This window comes from Heptranchias perlo, chromosome 10, assembly GCF_035084215.1.
Source record: "Heptranchias perlo isolate sHepPer1 chromosome 10, sHepPer1.hap1, whole genome shotgun sequence".
Taxonomy (NCBI): Eukaryota; Metazoa; Chordata; class Chondrichthyes; order Hexanchiformes; family Hexanchidae; genus Heptranchias; species Heptranchias perlo.
The window spans coordinates 24813533-24828845 of NC_090334.1; the positions used below are offsets into that span (position 1 = coordinate 24813533).

At 42.2% G+C, this 15313-nt stretch overlaps 1 protein-coding gene across 1 annotated transcript in view; it reads left to right on the plus strand.

Annotated features, from left to right (window-relative positions):
• Window positions 1–15313, plus strand: part of fsip1 (fibrous sheath interacting protein 1) — a 471059-nt gene that overhangs the window by 63260 nt on the left and 392486 nt on the right. The gene's annotated exons all lie outside the window — the stretch shown is intronic.

Consider the following 15313-nt stretch of genomic DNA (forward strand, 5'->3'; position numbering starts at 1 on the left):
ATAATTATGAATTTAGTTGGCAAAGGAACTTTATTGTCATGGAAAAGAGAGCAAAAAGTAGCTTACATGACTTCAGTTGTATAGGAGAATAAACTAGATTCATATAATCTGTTTGGAATTTTTTCCTATAGTGTGTTGGAGAAACTAAAATTTACTTACCAAAGGATATGTTATTTTAGCTAACTAAAAAAAATGATCAGCTTTTACCAATAAATGTGTACAGTTATTATAATAGGTTTTGTGCTGATTTCATGTTCTTGGATGCAACCCTTCCAATGAACCCTTTCTAAGGCGGTTTTCTTGCAGTAGACCGGTCTGTTGGCTCCATGTACTGTGAGGAGCTGATGTGATGCCCCTTAAGCAACGAATGTTGAGAGTTGCAATGTCACAGCTCGCATCAATGATACTTAACACTTACTGGTGCAAATTCAACTGCTTGGATTAGGAGGTGAGCTGTTGGTAAGAAAGTGTAACTTGTGATAGCCAGGTTATACTAGATGCTACAGGTCTTTTGGAAACTTAAGAGCCGGTATACGCAGGCCGGTATACTCCATAACAAGAAGCGTAAATTAGCCTACCGTCAACACCTTTGGCTGCGACTGTTAAAATTTGCACTGCATATACTATTGAAATGCTTCTCTGTTTTCCAGTTCTGGTGGTGGTTTTCCTAACTCAAGAGTTCGATAGTGTATATCTCTGATCAATTTCTTGTGTTCTCTATATGTTATATTCATGTTTGCCCATTTTGCACTAGAAATGTCCAGTATTCTATTCCTAAAAGTCTGCATAAATATGAATAATTGTGTAATATGTGTAATTCAATGACAAGTGCTCCCTGCTAAGAATATGTGTGGAGATGCCAGTGATGGACTGGGGTTGACAATTGTAAACAATTTTACAACACCAAGTTATAGTCCAACAAATTTATTTTAAATTCCACAAGCTTTCGGAGGCTTCCTCCTTCCTCAGGTGAATGGTGTGCATTCACCTGAGGAAGGAGGAAGCCTCCGAAAGCTTGTGGAATTTAAAATAAATTTGTTGGACTATAACTTGGTGTTGTAAAATTGTTTACAAGAATATGTGTATTTACTGTTTTACGGTATATTTATACTACAAATGTGGCATCAGTGCAAAGAGCAGGGAATCGCATTCTGCTTTGTTCCACAGTTGGGAGGCCTTAAATCCAGATTTACACTACAGAAGTTTAGCATTGGTGTGAACAAAATATTGGTTTGCACCAATGAGAAACTTAGAATGTAAATGCAAATTTGATTCTAGGCTGAATTTTATACTTCATGTAATGGATGCTATGCCTCATGCTTAAATTATTTATCCAATTTATGGAGAAACTTTTTACATGCACTACTGTAATTCCAAAATGGCATGTTTTCATACATATGTATATATGTGTATATGTATATATATAATCATTCTAACAGCTGTGGTTCACCTTTTGTGTTACGTGTAAACCAGGTATTTTTAGACACTTTTGAAAAAAAATTAATTTGTTCCTCTCCTTGCCTCCTCACCTAAAGACTTTGAATTTTTGTTGTGGTACAGTTCCAGCACAGACTGTCAGTATCTCATCCAATTGGCCATTCTCCTTGTGTGTTTGCTCAGGCAGTGGGTAGTGATGTATTATTCAACCATGGCGCATTATCTTGTGCTCACCTGACATCCATGTATGTGCACTTTCCAGAAAGAGGTCAAAGGATAGCCATCAGGAACAGAAACCCTAGATAAATGTTCTCTTTCCCTCATGTCAACCCAGATGATGGTGTGGCTTGAATCCACAACATTCTATCTCAGAGTAGGAACTGCTAACAATTGAGCCAAGCCGATACAGTGAAGTTTAAGTGAGGCAGTTAATTTTGAGGCTTGACCGACGTTAGCCAACTGGTTGAGGTTTGCTTCTGCACTTTTATATCCATAGAAAGACTTGATTACATTGGTTGACACCAAGTTGAAGTCAGCATTCATTAAGTTTTATGGCCCAATGATACCGCAGTTTTAGCATCATTTGTACACTCAACTGATGCAAAATATTGCAATATAATTAGGGAGTGAAGTTGCTGATCTGATGGCACATAAAATTCTGCAATTGGTATGAGTGCCACTCAAGGAAGTAGTTTCACAGTGTTTCAGCTTTGCACTGGGTGCAGTATAATTGCAATCAGTGTAAAATCAGCTTTAAAAAGTTCAAACTGCCTGGGAACTTTTATAAGTAAATTTTTAAACATTTTGTGTTAATATTTTTAAGTGTTAAAATTTAATTGATATGTCCATGTGCTGAGCTCTGCTCATGAACAGAAGCATGCTGTGCAGAGCTCCATTTGTCTAGACACTGTTTAGAGTTTGCAACAGATATTTATTTCATGAAGTGATCGTACATTTTAATTATATGGTGCTTACAGGAGGAGTGAAACTGAACATGTCTTTTGATGCCCAATTTGTGCTTTTCAAGTCACAGTTTGGCTGGACTAATCTAGGTTGAGTTCTGTGACCTTGTTCTATATATATATTTCAACTGAATTAGAAGAAAATTAGTAGATGTGCAAAAATTAGCACATAATGTTGGAAAGCATTTGTAACATTTTGATTTTCGTAATCTTAAAAAAAATTAAAGGAAAAGATTTAATTAGGTTCTTTTTTTTTCCTACAATGGTTGAGCAATATGTGAGTATGAACAGAGCTTTCTGATTGTTCATTGTACTAACCAAGTTGTAAATGACTTGTACAGGTCATGTATCAAAATGTTATTATTTTTCTGTTGAAACCAAATGTTCATCATTTGATAGATGTAATAGTTTGTGAACAAATTCCTTTAAGTTCTGAAATATTCAGCAATTTCTTTAGACTGCTATGAGAACACTTAGACTACTTAAGGAGGCACTGAATTTTAATAAATGATGGAGGCTTTCTCAGTAGGGGTCTCCTTGACTGACAAAGAAAAACATTGGGCTCAATTTTGAAATGGTGGCGGTTTGGCAAAAGGGGGGAGGGGTCGGGGGTGGGGGTGAAGGTATGCGTGGCAAACCCCAATAAACAAACCTTACCATTTCCGACGCAATCGCATCGTAATTGATGGTAATTAACGTGCACTTTGGGTTTCGCCCCCGGCAGCCAGCCTGATTGACAGGCTGGCTGCCGTCAAGAGCTGCAACGTGAGGGGGAGAGAAGGAGAGAGAGTGAGACCTCATCCGGTTCTGGAACGGAAGGTTGTGGGGGGTGGGGGGGAAAGAGAGTGGAAGATTGTTGGGGGGGGGGGGGAAGAAGGAGAAATCGGGGGGTGAATGGGGGAGATCGGAGATGGAGACATCAGACATCGGAGCAGGGTGGAAAGGTAGGTTGATTTTGTGTTTTAACTTCGTGCAGTGGTTTTTTAATGTAATTTATTTTGTTTCTTTTTGCCTGATCTGGCCCTTCACGCCTTTACCAATGAATCAGAAGCTGGGAAAGTCGCCCAGGTAAGTTTAAAAAATCATTCTAAGTACATAATCTGTCAAAAGTAAAGTGCCTTAAGTACCTCAATGAGGTACATTTGGCTCTCTCAACTATCATCCCGCCAGCTTTAATTGCCGGCGGGACTTCCGGATTTGGGACGCCCGTACACACAGGTGCGTCCGTGGGGAACTCAGACTTCGGCGGGTTGGAGCCGGGGCTCCGAACTCGAACGGGATTTCCCCGATTTTCAGAGCGCCCCTGCCCCCAAGGCACCTGCAATTTCCCGGGAAAATCGAGCCTATTATCTCATTAATACTTCATTCCTATCACTAACTAAAATAAAATGGCTTCATTCATGTTTCATCTAATACAGCTTTCATTAAAGTCATTAAATTAATTTGTTTGTTGAGCTGAGTGTTGCTTGAGCAGAATGTTAAAATGGGCATCAAGCACTCCAGCAAGCACAAAATCTTTTCCTAGCAGATATCAACAGCAGTTTTACAGCTACATGGGTCTGTTCTGCTTGATCACTTTCAATATTTGAAGCATTTGTTACATTTTTGCAAACTGGTGAAGGGAATAGTTAACCCTCCGAATGCACAATTTCTGCTGTACAACTTTGAAAATGTTGTATTGCTACTTTATGCCATATGAAGATTAGCAGAAAAAATTCTAAAGAGGCTTTGTTGGAGCATAATAGAATTCAAGAAATTAATAGAATAATGGCAATTCATATTAATTGGGAAAAAACCTTAAATTGTAATTTTGGTGTAGAAGTTCCATCACAGTCTTCAAATAGTTTATTTTTAAGCAAACTATATTAAACTTCAACTTCAAAATCATTTAATAAATTGTTCTTTAGCTAAATTGACATCTCAATATTTCACCCACCTGCTCCAGCCACAAGAGCCTTTGAGTGAACCTTGTGGTTTCCAGTATCTATTTATACTAGATGCACTGCATACGTGTAGTTTTTGCTAAGGTTATGGGTTTGAAATGGTAGGAACGAGCATGTCAATGTTTATGGATTCCTCCCTGCAGCTGTTAACGATAAACAATCACAGCAATCCTCTCATGAAATCATAATAATGTCTGTCATCTTTAAGTGTGCAGTTTTATGAAAAATAGTTTCCACAATATTTTACAGTAAAATCACATGATAACCCACTACTAAGATCTTTAATCTTAGTTGTGATGCAACTTCATTTTGACCATTCACAGCTGCAGACTTAGTTGGTGGCCTATATTCACTCTTTTGAGAAACTGGGCAACAAAATAAAATGAAACAAGATGGCAGAAAGATTTTAGTGAATGTCTTAGCCTATTTGCATTCTACTTTTGTTAGCTATCCAGTTATATTTATCTGAGTTCAATCAATGTTAGTAAGACCATTCGCTCACAAACAAAGTTTCACTTATTCAAAATTTAATCCTCCAAATAAGGTGAAGTACTTACAAATCAAGCAAACTTGATCCCAGGAAGCAAGATCTATTGAGTATACAGTCCTTGAGCTCAATCTTCCTGGGTCGAATCCAAATTCCTGTTATAAATCAATGATTTATATATCTTTCTTGACTACAAATCATTAATCTAAATGCCCTTCTAAGGCATGCAACTGCCTCTCTAAACTACTATATCTACATTGGTCCTTCAATCACCTTCATTTTCAATTTTCTCGGCTTCCTTATCTCATTCCCGGGGTCACCATTTTAATTACATCTCAATGGGCTAGTGTCTAGCAGTGTTCTCTCATGGTCCATGCCACGATAAAGATGCAAGTATTTATCTCAAGTGCTTTGGTACGGAGAGAGAACCTTCCTGTCTGTGATGCACTGTGTTTCACTGTGCGCTGAGGTTACATTTTAACCTTTTCTTACCCATGTCTCCTAACAGTCCCCCTTTGTTGTCAGCACTGTACATTATTTCATTATCATCATGTACCTGTCTTGGTCTATTCATAATATTTCATCAGAAATATGATGAATATCATTATACGCTGTATAGCAAATAGGGTTTTAAAACCTATTTCTACCCATGTATCCATATATCAAAGAGTCATCACCTGGACTTAAAAGATCTCCAGTACTCTCTCACTGTTAGCCATATTGTGGATAATTTTAATGTAATTTTAAGTGGATCACTGTGAATTTGGAATTTCCAATTCTATGTCCTTCTCTACTTCAAAAACTCTGATAAGCTACTGGTGTGTTTAACCCTATTCTGGTTGTTCCATTAAAGTTAATGAAGAAGGTTGGTTTCTCAATGGAGCATGAGTCAGAGCCTTGAGTACAAATTTTAAATCAATATTCTCACTCTGCTGAGCCACATTAACCATTTCATGTACTGGTATTGTCAGTGTGACTGAATATGCCAGGAACCCATTGTTCAGTTCATCTTCATCACGCATCACTGGTTGTTTCACATACAACACACGTCACTTCTGCACGCAACTGTATCACAAGATTATGCAGCACGAGACATCTGATATGAGTCACGCCTGCCCTTCTGGGCTATATATCAAAAAATTGGGGAGTCTGGTGGTGTTTAATTGCAATCTCCCCCTAGTTGGTCCCGATGTTCTGGGTAGAGACCAGGTTGCGAAATACAATCATCTCATTGTTAAGAATAAGCAAGAACACAATCATCTCCAATCTTGACTTCTCTTTTCTGACCTTTGCTAGATTGTGTATTGGTTCAAGATTGATACTTTTTGACAGGTCATGCCCAGGGGATTCATATTTCTCACGGGTCATATGTCTTTTCCTTGATCTCTCGGTTCCATTTATCATAAAACTGCTGTTAGCAATGTTACCCGTGATCACCCAATCAAGTGATATTAGACCCCAGTTGATGGCACAATTTTCCTACTTCTACCTTATACACTCAGTAGCTTCCTTTTGTCCAATTAGGTTACAAGTCCCCATAATATTATCATATATCTTTCCATTTCATCTTAGTCATGAGCCTTGGAGGAACCTTACCCTCCAATGAGATCTATACAGCTAATTATTATAACTCCAATTAAAGCACAGACCAGTAGTTCCCTCACAGTTTGGTCCAATGCATCATTAATACTTTTGCTTAGTTTAGTAAACCCTTCTTGGACCTCTTTAAAATATTATGCATATTGTCCGTAGTTAATATTTAATCAAGTCATTTCTCTAATTTCATCTGAGCATTTGGGTGGTACTCTTCCAATGTGTGCAGGTCATATCGTAAGTTGTGTTCTTGAATTACCCGTACGATTGATTTTGATTGTCCCTTGTTAAACACAACTTGGTTTGGTATAGCTTTATCGGGTGCTCTTTTGTAAGCAATCGATGTCCAGGCTGCATGGATTTACAGCAGAGACAGGAATACTTATGGTTCCCTATTATAGAAAGGATATTATTAAACTAGAAAGAGTGCAGAAAAGATTTACTAGGATGCTACTGGGACTTGATGGTTTGACTTATAGGGAGAGGTTAGATAGACTGGGACTTTTTTCCCTGGAGAGTAGGAGGTTAAGGGGTGATCTTATAGAAGTCTATAAAATAATGAGGGGCACAGATAAGGTAGATAGTCAAAATCTTTTCCCAAAGGTAGGGGAGTCTATAACGAGGGGGCATAGATTTAAGGTGAGAGGGGAGAGATACAAAAGGGTCCAGAGGGGCAATTTTTTCACTCAAAAGGTGGTGAGTGTCTGGAACGAGCTGCCAGAGGCAGTAGTAGAGGCGGGTACAATTTTGTCTTTTAAAAAGCATTTGGACAGTTACATGGGTAAGATGGGTATAGAGGGATATGGGCCAAGTGCAGGCAATTGGGACTAGCTTAGTGGTATAAACTGGGCGACATGGACATGTTGGGCCGAAGGGCCTGTTTCCATGTTGTAACTTCTATGATTCTATAAATGTAACTTTGCAATTCTAAACTCTCCTTACTCTTTTTCTTAACTCTTTTGTGCACTTAATGGTGGTATGCATCCTGTGGATTTGTAAAATCTGCTGCAATCAAACTAACGTAAAATAAACTTGCTTAGAGATTATAAAGTTGCAGGAATGATTTGCCCAATCAAGTGCATATGGATTCTGCCAAATAAATTTAAGCCTAAATGGGTCTAGGCTGCTTATCTTTAACTTTTAATCATAGAATCATACAGCACAGAAGGAGGCCATTCGGCCCATCGTGCATGTGCCAGCTCTTTGTAGAGGAGTGCAGGGACTGCAGGGAGGATGAACAAGCTGGCCATGGCACCATGGTTCAGGGGGCCATTCAAGTGGGGGGAATAAAAAGGAATGTGGTTGTAGTAGGCAACAGTATAGTTAGAGTGATAGACACTGTTCCCTGCAGCCAAGAGCGAGAGTCCCGAAGGCTGTGTTGCCTACCCGGTGCCAAGGTTAAGGACATCTCCTCGGGGCTGGAGAGAAACCTGGAGTGGGAGGGGGAGGATCTAGTTGTCGTGGTCCATGTAGGTACCAATGACATAGGTAGGACTAAGAAAGAGGTTCTGCTGAGGGAGTTTGAGCAGCTAGGGACTAAATTAAAAAGCAGAACCACAAAGGTGATAATCTCCAGATTATTACCTGAGCCACGAGCAAATTGGCACAGGGTAATTCAGATCAGAGAGATGAATGCGTGGCTCAAAGATTGGTGTGGGAGAAGTGGGTTTCGATTCATGGGGCAGTGGCACTAGTACTGGGGAAAGAGGGAGCTGTTCCATTGGGACGGGCTTCACCTGAACCATGCTAGGACCAATGTTCTGGCAAACCGAATAACTAGGGCGGTAGAGAAGGTTTTAAACTAAATGGGGGGTGGTGGGAGGGCTCAGGTTGGGCGAAGTTTAGATTGATAAAAAGAAAAGATGAGGAAGTAGTACAGAAAAGTGATGGGGGTAATGATAAACAGAGTGTGTCAGGAAGGGACAGAGTGCACTAGCAAATGGGGCCGGGGTAGGAAAGAATGGTAAAAAGACACAATTAAAGGTTCTTTATCTGAATGTGCGCAGCATTCGTAATAAGATAGATGAATTGATGGCACAAATAGAAACAAATGGGTATGATCTCGTGGCCATTATAGAGACGTGGTTGCAAGGTGACCAAAGTTGGGAGCTAAATATTCAGGGTTATTTAACATTTCGGAAGGATAGAAAAAAAGGTAAAGGTGGTGGGGTAGCTCTGTTAATAAAGGATGAAATTGGTATAATAGTGAGAAATGATCTTGGCTCAGAAGATCAAGATGTCGAATTGGGTGGAGGTAAGAAATAGCAAGGGAAAGAAATCACTGGTGGGAGTAGTATATAGGCCCCCTAACAGTAGTTACACTGTAGGGCAAAATATAAATCAGGAAATAAGGGGGACTTGTAAAAAAGGTAATGCAATAATCATGGGTAATTTTAACTTTCACATAGATTGGACGAATCAAATTGGCAAAAACAGCCCTGAGGAGGAGTTAATAGAGCGTAGTAGGGACCGTTTCTTAGACCAATACATCAGGGAATCAATCAGGGAACAGGCCATTTTGGAGCAGGTATTGGGTAACGAAACAGGATTAATTAATGATCTCAAAGTAAAGGATCCCTTGGGAAGCAGTGATCATAACATGACATCCAGTTTGACGGCGAGGATCTCGGGTCTGAAACTACTGTATTAAACTTAAATTTGTGTCAAATTACACAGACAGAGAGAAAGATAATCTCCGAAAGCTTGTGATTTTAAAATAAAATTGTTGGACTATAACCTGGTGTTGTAAGATTCCTTACAAGTATATAAAATGGAAGAGAGTAGCTAAAGTAAATATTGGTCCCTTAGAGGATGAGACTGGGGAAATAATAATGGAAAACAAGGAAATGGCAGAGGAATTGAACAGATATTTTGTATCTGTCTTCACAGTAGAAGACACTAATAACATACCAATAATAGTAGAAAATCAAGGGGCAAAGGGGAGGGAGGAACTAAAAACAATCACTATCACTAGAGAAAAAGTACTAGGTAAACTAATGGGTCTAAAAGCTGACAAGTCCCCTGGACCTGATGGCTTGCATCCGAGGGTCTGAAAGGAAGTGGCTATAGAGATAGTGGATGCATTGGTTGTAATCTTCCAGAATTAATTAGATTCTGGAAAGGTCCCAGCAGATTGGAAAACCGCAAACATAACACCCCATTCAAGAAGGGAGTGAGACGGAAAGCAGGCAACAATAGACCAGTTAGCCTAACATCTGTCATTGGGAAAATGCTAGAATCCATTATTATGGAAGTAGTAGCAGGACATTTGGAGACTCATAATACAATCCAGGAGAGTCAATATGGTTTTATGAAGAGGAAATCATGTCTGACAAATTTATAAGAGTTCTTTGAGGAAGTAACGGGCAGGGTGGATAAAGGGGAACCAATGGATGCAGTATATTTGGATTTCCAAAAGACATTTGATAAGGTGCCACATAAAAGATTACTGCACAAGATAAGAGCTCATTGTGTTGGGGGTAATGTACTGGCATGGATAGAGGATTGGCTAACTAACAGAAAACATAGAGTCGGGATAAAAGGGTAATTTTCAAAATGGCAATCTGTAACTAGTGGGGTGCCGCAGGGATCAGTGCTGGGACCTCAACTATTTACAATATATATCAATGACTTGGATGAAGGAACAGAGTGTCTTGTGGCCAAATTTGCTTATACAAAGATTGGTGGAAAAGCAAGTTACGATGAGGACACAAAGGGCCCGATATTACCAGGGCGGCGGATTCGCGGCGGGAGGACGATTGGGCGTGTGGGTAACGCGCCCGGTGAAATCAATCTGCCCCGAACGCAATCGCAGGCTGATTGGAGCCACTTACCTCTTGTTCCGGGTTCCCCGCCGATAATCTGCGCGGCGGGCAGACTGCGCATGCACAGTAAGGTCTGTCAGCTGGAGGAGCTGTATTTAAAGGGGCAGTCCTCCACTGACTGATGCTGCAAGAAATAGGAAAAATTACAGCATGGAGCAGCCCAGGGGGAAGGCTGCGCCCAGGTTTAATGATGCCTCACTCCAGGTATCATTGGATGGGGTGAGGAGAAGGGGGAGGACAGAGATCTTCCCCCCGGCGGGTGGGAGGAAGCGGCCTGCCTCGGCCACCAAGAAGGCCCAGCTCGAGGTGGCAGAGGAGGTCACCTGCACCACCAATATATCGCCCACCTGCATACAGTGCAGGAGGCGCTGCAATGACCTAAGTAGGTCAGCCAAAGTGAGTACACTTACTCATTCCCCTACACTCCGTCTGCCACAGCACCGCCCCCACCCCACATCTCTTTCTGCACTGCCAACACTGCTCTGTCACATCACCCCTCACATCCACTCAAACCTCATCCTCATCTTACCTGCACTTACTCACCTCGCCAGTACTCATCCCTCCACTACCACTCAACGCAATCCTCATACAATCTCATGGCTCTATCTCATACTCACCCTCACGTGCATCTCTTTCACAGTCAGCCTTACTCAACCTGCCACTACCTGTGCTGCAGCCACAGGGCATGCATCACATATGTGCAGTAGGCAGCGTAAGGCAAACGTGTCGTGAGCATGAAGGGGATGCACAAGGGTGTTTGAGGGTTTGTCATGATTTTTACTTATATTTAATTTCTGATCAACTCACATTACATATCATTTTGGCACCACTACTGCCACGTCTTTGCGAATCTTGTCTGATTTGTGTAATAGTGCTCTTTCCTGAGGATCACAATGAAGACCCACAACTGATGCCACCCATTGTGTCACTGCAGAGTGGGTGTTGGTGTATTTGCAGGGCTCTTTTGCGCAGACGACTGAGAGACGTCGGCGATGTCCCCGGTGACACCCTGGAAGGATGCGGAGGAGAAGTTGTTGAGGGCAGTGGTGACTTTGACAGCGACAGGTAAGAAGATGGTGCTCGGGCCAGCCGGGAGCAGCTCAGCATGAAGGAGGCTGCAGATGTCCACGACTACATGTCGAGTGACTCTGAGCCTCCGCGTGCACTGCTGCTCAGAGAGGTCCAGGAAACTGAGCCTCAGTCTGTGGACCCTGTGGCGAGGGTAGTGCCCTCTGCGATGCATCTCTCTCTGCGGTTGCCCTCCCTCCTGCTTTGCAGGTGGATGTGTCACAGCACTGTGTTGTGGAGCTCCACGTGTCAGAGGTGGACGGCGTGGCCGGTGAGGCTGGTGATGCTGTTCGCCCTCCGACGAGGTCATAACTGCAGATACGGCAGCCCCCATCCGGAAGATGTACATTTGAGGGGATCCGCAAGGTGGGTACATGTGTCTGGACACCGGGGCAAGTGTGCAAGTTGGTGAATTTTATTGTTAGGAGGAGGGTGATGGAGGCCAAACTTTGTCCAAAGTAACAGAGTGGCCTCCTGCAATGGGTCCCCCCCCCCCCCCCCCCCCCCACCTGTAAAATGGACCTTTGCAGCTGCCACGGGCTGATGGCTGCAACACATCCATTTGAACTGGGAGTGTTTCCCCCAGTACGGGAAACAATCTCAGTCGTTTGTAAAATCCCAACCCTCCTAAAATATCTCGTTAATCAGGTCTGTAAATGACCTGAAATACCAAAATAAATACCTTAAGTGGCACCCCGCCGGCTTTATTTGCCAGCGGGAGTCCCACATGCGGGGGCTGCGCGCGCATGTCAGCGCGTCTGCAGGAAACCCGGAAGTGGGCGGGTTGGAGCCGGGCTCCCGACCTGCCCCAGGAATCCCTGATTTTCGTGGCCCCCCCTGCCAGGAACGCACCCAATCGTGGGTGCTAAAATCGACCCCAAAGTGTCTGCAAAGGGATATTGACAGGTTAAGCGAATGGGCAAAAATTTGGCAGATGGAATGTAATGTGGGAAAATGTGAAGTCATCCACTTTGGGAGGAAAAATAAAAAAGCAAAATATTATTTGCATGGAGAAATACTACAAAATGTTGTGGTACAGAGGGATCTGGGTGTCCTCGTACATGAAACACAAAAAGACAACATATAAGTGCAGCAGGTAATCAGGAAGGCAAACTGGAATATTGGCCTTTATTTCTAGGGGGATGGAGTATAAAAGCAGGGAAGTCATGCTACAACTTTACAGGGTGCTGGTAAGACCACACCTGGAGTACTGCGTACAGTTCTGGTGCCCTTATTTAAGGCAGGGCATACTTGCATTGGAGGCAGCTCAGAGAAGGTTCACTAGGTTGATTCCGGGTATGGAAGGGTTGTCTTATGAGGAAAGATTGAACAGGTTGGGTCTATACTCATTGGAATTTAGAAGGATGAGAGGAGATCTTATTGAAACATACAAGATTCTGAGGGGACTCGATAGGGTAGATGCTGAGAGGATGTTACCCCTCATGGGGTCATTTAAAATTAGGGGGCATAGTCTCAGAATAAGGGGCTGCCCCGTTTAAGACGGAAATGAGGAGGAATTTCTTCTCCCAGAGAGTCGTGAATCTTTGGAATTCTTTACCCCAAAAAGCTGTGGGGGTTGAGTCATTGAATACATTCAAGGCTGAGTTAGACAAATTTTTGATCAGCAAGGGAGTCAAAGGATATGGGGAAAAGGCGGGAAAGTGGAGTTGAGGTAAAAATCAGATCAGCCATGATCTCATTAAATGGCGGAGCAGGCTCGAGGAGCCAAATGGCCTACTCCTGCTCCTATCTCTTATGGTCTTATGGTCTTTGTAAGAGCTATCCAATTAGTTCTACCAATTTTTCCTTTTCAAGTATATCTATTTCCCTTTTGAAAGTTACAATAGAATCTGATTCCACCACCCTTTCAGGCAGTGCATTCCAGATCATAACAACTCGCTGCGTTAAAAAAAAAATTCTCCTCATCTCCCCTCTGGTACTTTTGGCAAATTTTACCTACAATTAATTGTGATTAATTTATTATGCTTTACGTACTGCATGATTAATCCAATTGCTATTTCTTCTCATAAAATATATAAGCTTGGGTTATTCTCCAGTTCTTTCCCCACTTCTATCCTTGAAGGAAATGAGGCTGCTCTGAATCACAATAGGATTTTTTTTTTATTCGTTCATGGGATTTGGATGTCGCTGGCAATACCAGCTTTTATTGCCCATCCCGAATTGCCCTTGAGAAGGTGGTGGTGAGCCGTCACCTTGAACCACTGCAGTCCGTGTGGGGAAGGTTCTCCCACAGTGCTGTTGGGTAGAGAGTTCCATGATTTTGACCCAGCAACTATGAAGGAACGGCGATATATTTCCAAGTCGGGATGGTGTGTGACTTGGAGGGGAACGTGAAGGTGGTGTGGTTCCCATGTGCCTGCTGCCCTTGTCCTTCTAGGTGGTAGAGGTTGCGGGTTTGGGAGGTGCTGTCGAAGAAGCCTTGGCGAGTTGCTGCTGTGCATCCTGTAGATGGTACACACTGCAGCCATGGTGTGCCGGTGGTGAAGGGAGTGAATGTTTAGGGTGGCGGATGGGGTGCCAATCAAGCGGGCTGCTTTGTCCTGGATGGTGTCGAGCTTCTTGAGTATTGTTGGAGCTGCACTCATCCAGGCAAGTGGAGAGTATTCCATCACACTCCCGACTTGTGCCTTATAGATGTTGGAAAGGCTCTGGGGAGTCAGGAGGTGAGTCACTCACCACAGAATACCCAGCCTCTGACCTGCTCTTGTGGCCACAGTATTTATGTGGCTGGCCCCGTCAAGTTTCTGGTCAATGGTGACCCCCAGGATGTTGATGGTGGGGGATTCGGTGATGGTAATGCCGTTGAATGTCAAAGGGAGGTGGTTAGACTCTTTCTTGTTGGAGATGGTCATTGCCTGGCACTTGTCTGGCACGAATGTTACTTGCCACTTATCAGCCCAAGGCTGGATGTTGTCCAGGTCTTGCTGCATGCGGGCACGGATTGCTTCATTATCAATTTATCAATTTATTAAGACTGCCTTCAATTTTTGCAGCTAATAAGATACCTGTCAACGATCCAGAGAGGATAGGAAATGTGTTAATTTTGGTATGTTCCATGCTGAATGCAAAATTTAACATTGGCCATGTAGCCTCACAAAAGAAACCGGAGTAAGGTATACATCTTCAATTCTTACTTGGATGACTCACTTCTGGAATAGATGGAGATTCCTTCCATCCACCTAAGATTTAGGAGTGAGTAAGAAAGGAAAGGGTCTATGTCTTGCCATGAGAAATTTTCTGGAAAATGTTCTCGCTCCGGATCTATATAGCTCAAATTTGGGACTTTACTGATATTTTCTCTTTAAACCGAGTACGAAGTTCTTTTCTGAGGAGGACCTCAAGATTGCTAACCAATTACTAGGTGCCAATGTTGGGGTCTGTGAGCTTGTAAATTAACAATGAATTCCATTTATTTGGGCATTACTTATAAACCTTAAATTTGGGGGAGTGAAGAAAGAACAAAGGACTCCCAAAAATGTCTTCTCTATGCTTCAGTGTGTAAATGAGATTATAAGAAAGCAAAACACACCGAACACTATACCCAGACTCTTCAGTTTAAGTTGGTGAATATTGACATGAGAACTGTCCCAGTGGTATGAAGCACAGGCCATGGGAATGAACAACATTTACCAGTTGCTTTACACAAGCACTTTATCCAAAATCTTAATTGTAGCAACATACCCTAAAATCAAATTGCAGTGATTACAGGTCATAATATGTGAAATATTAATTACAGTTATAAATGTAATACAACAAAAGTAAACAAAACAAATAGAATTAGAATCCTTAAATTAGTGTGTAGTCATGAACATTTGGATGGGAAAGGAGAGTGGGGGTTGCTCTCTTTATTTCTTATAGGGGCGCTGTGAGCGTCTCTGTATTCCATATTTCTGATGTGTGGTGGTCCCAAAAAGGTAGCAATGCCTCTTGATATCTTCCCAGATAATCTATAAAGAAATGATCTGTAGTTAATGTATA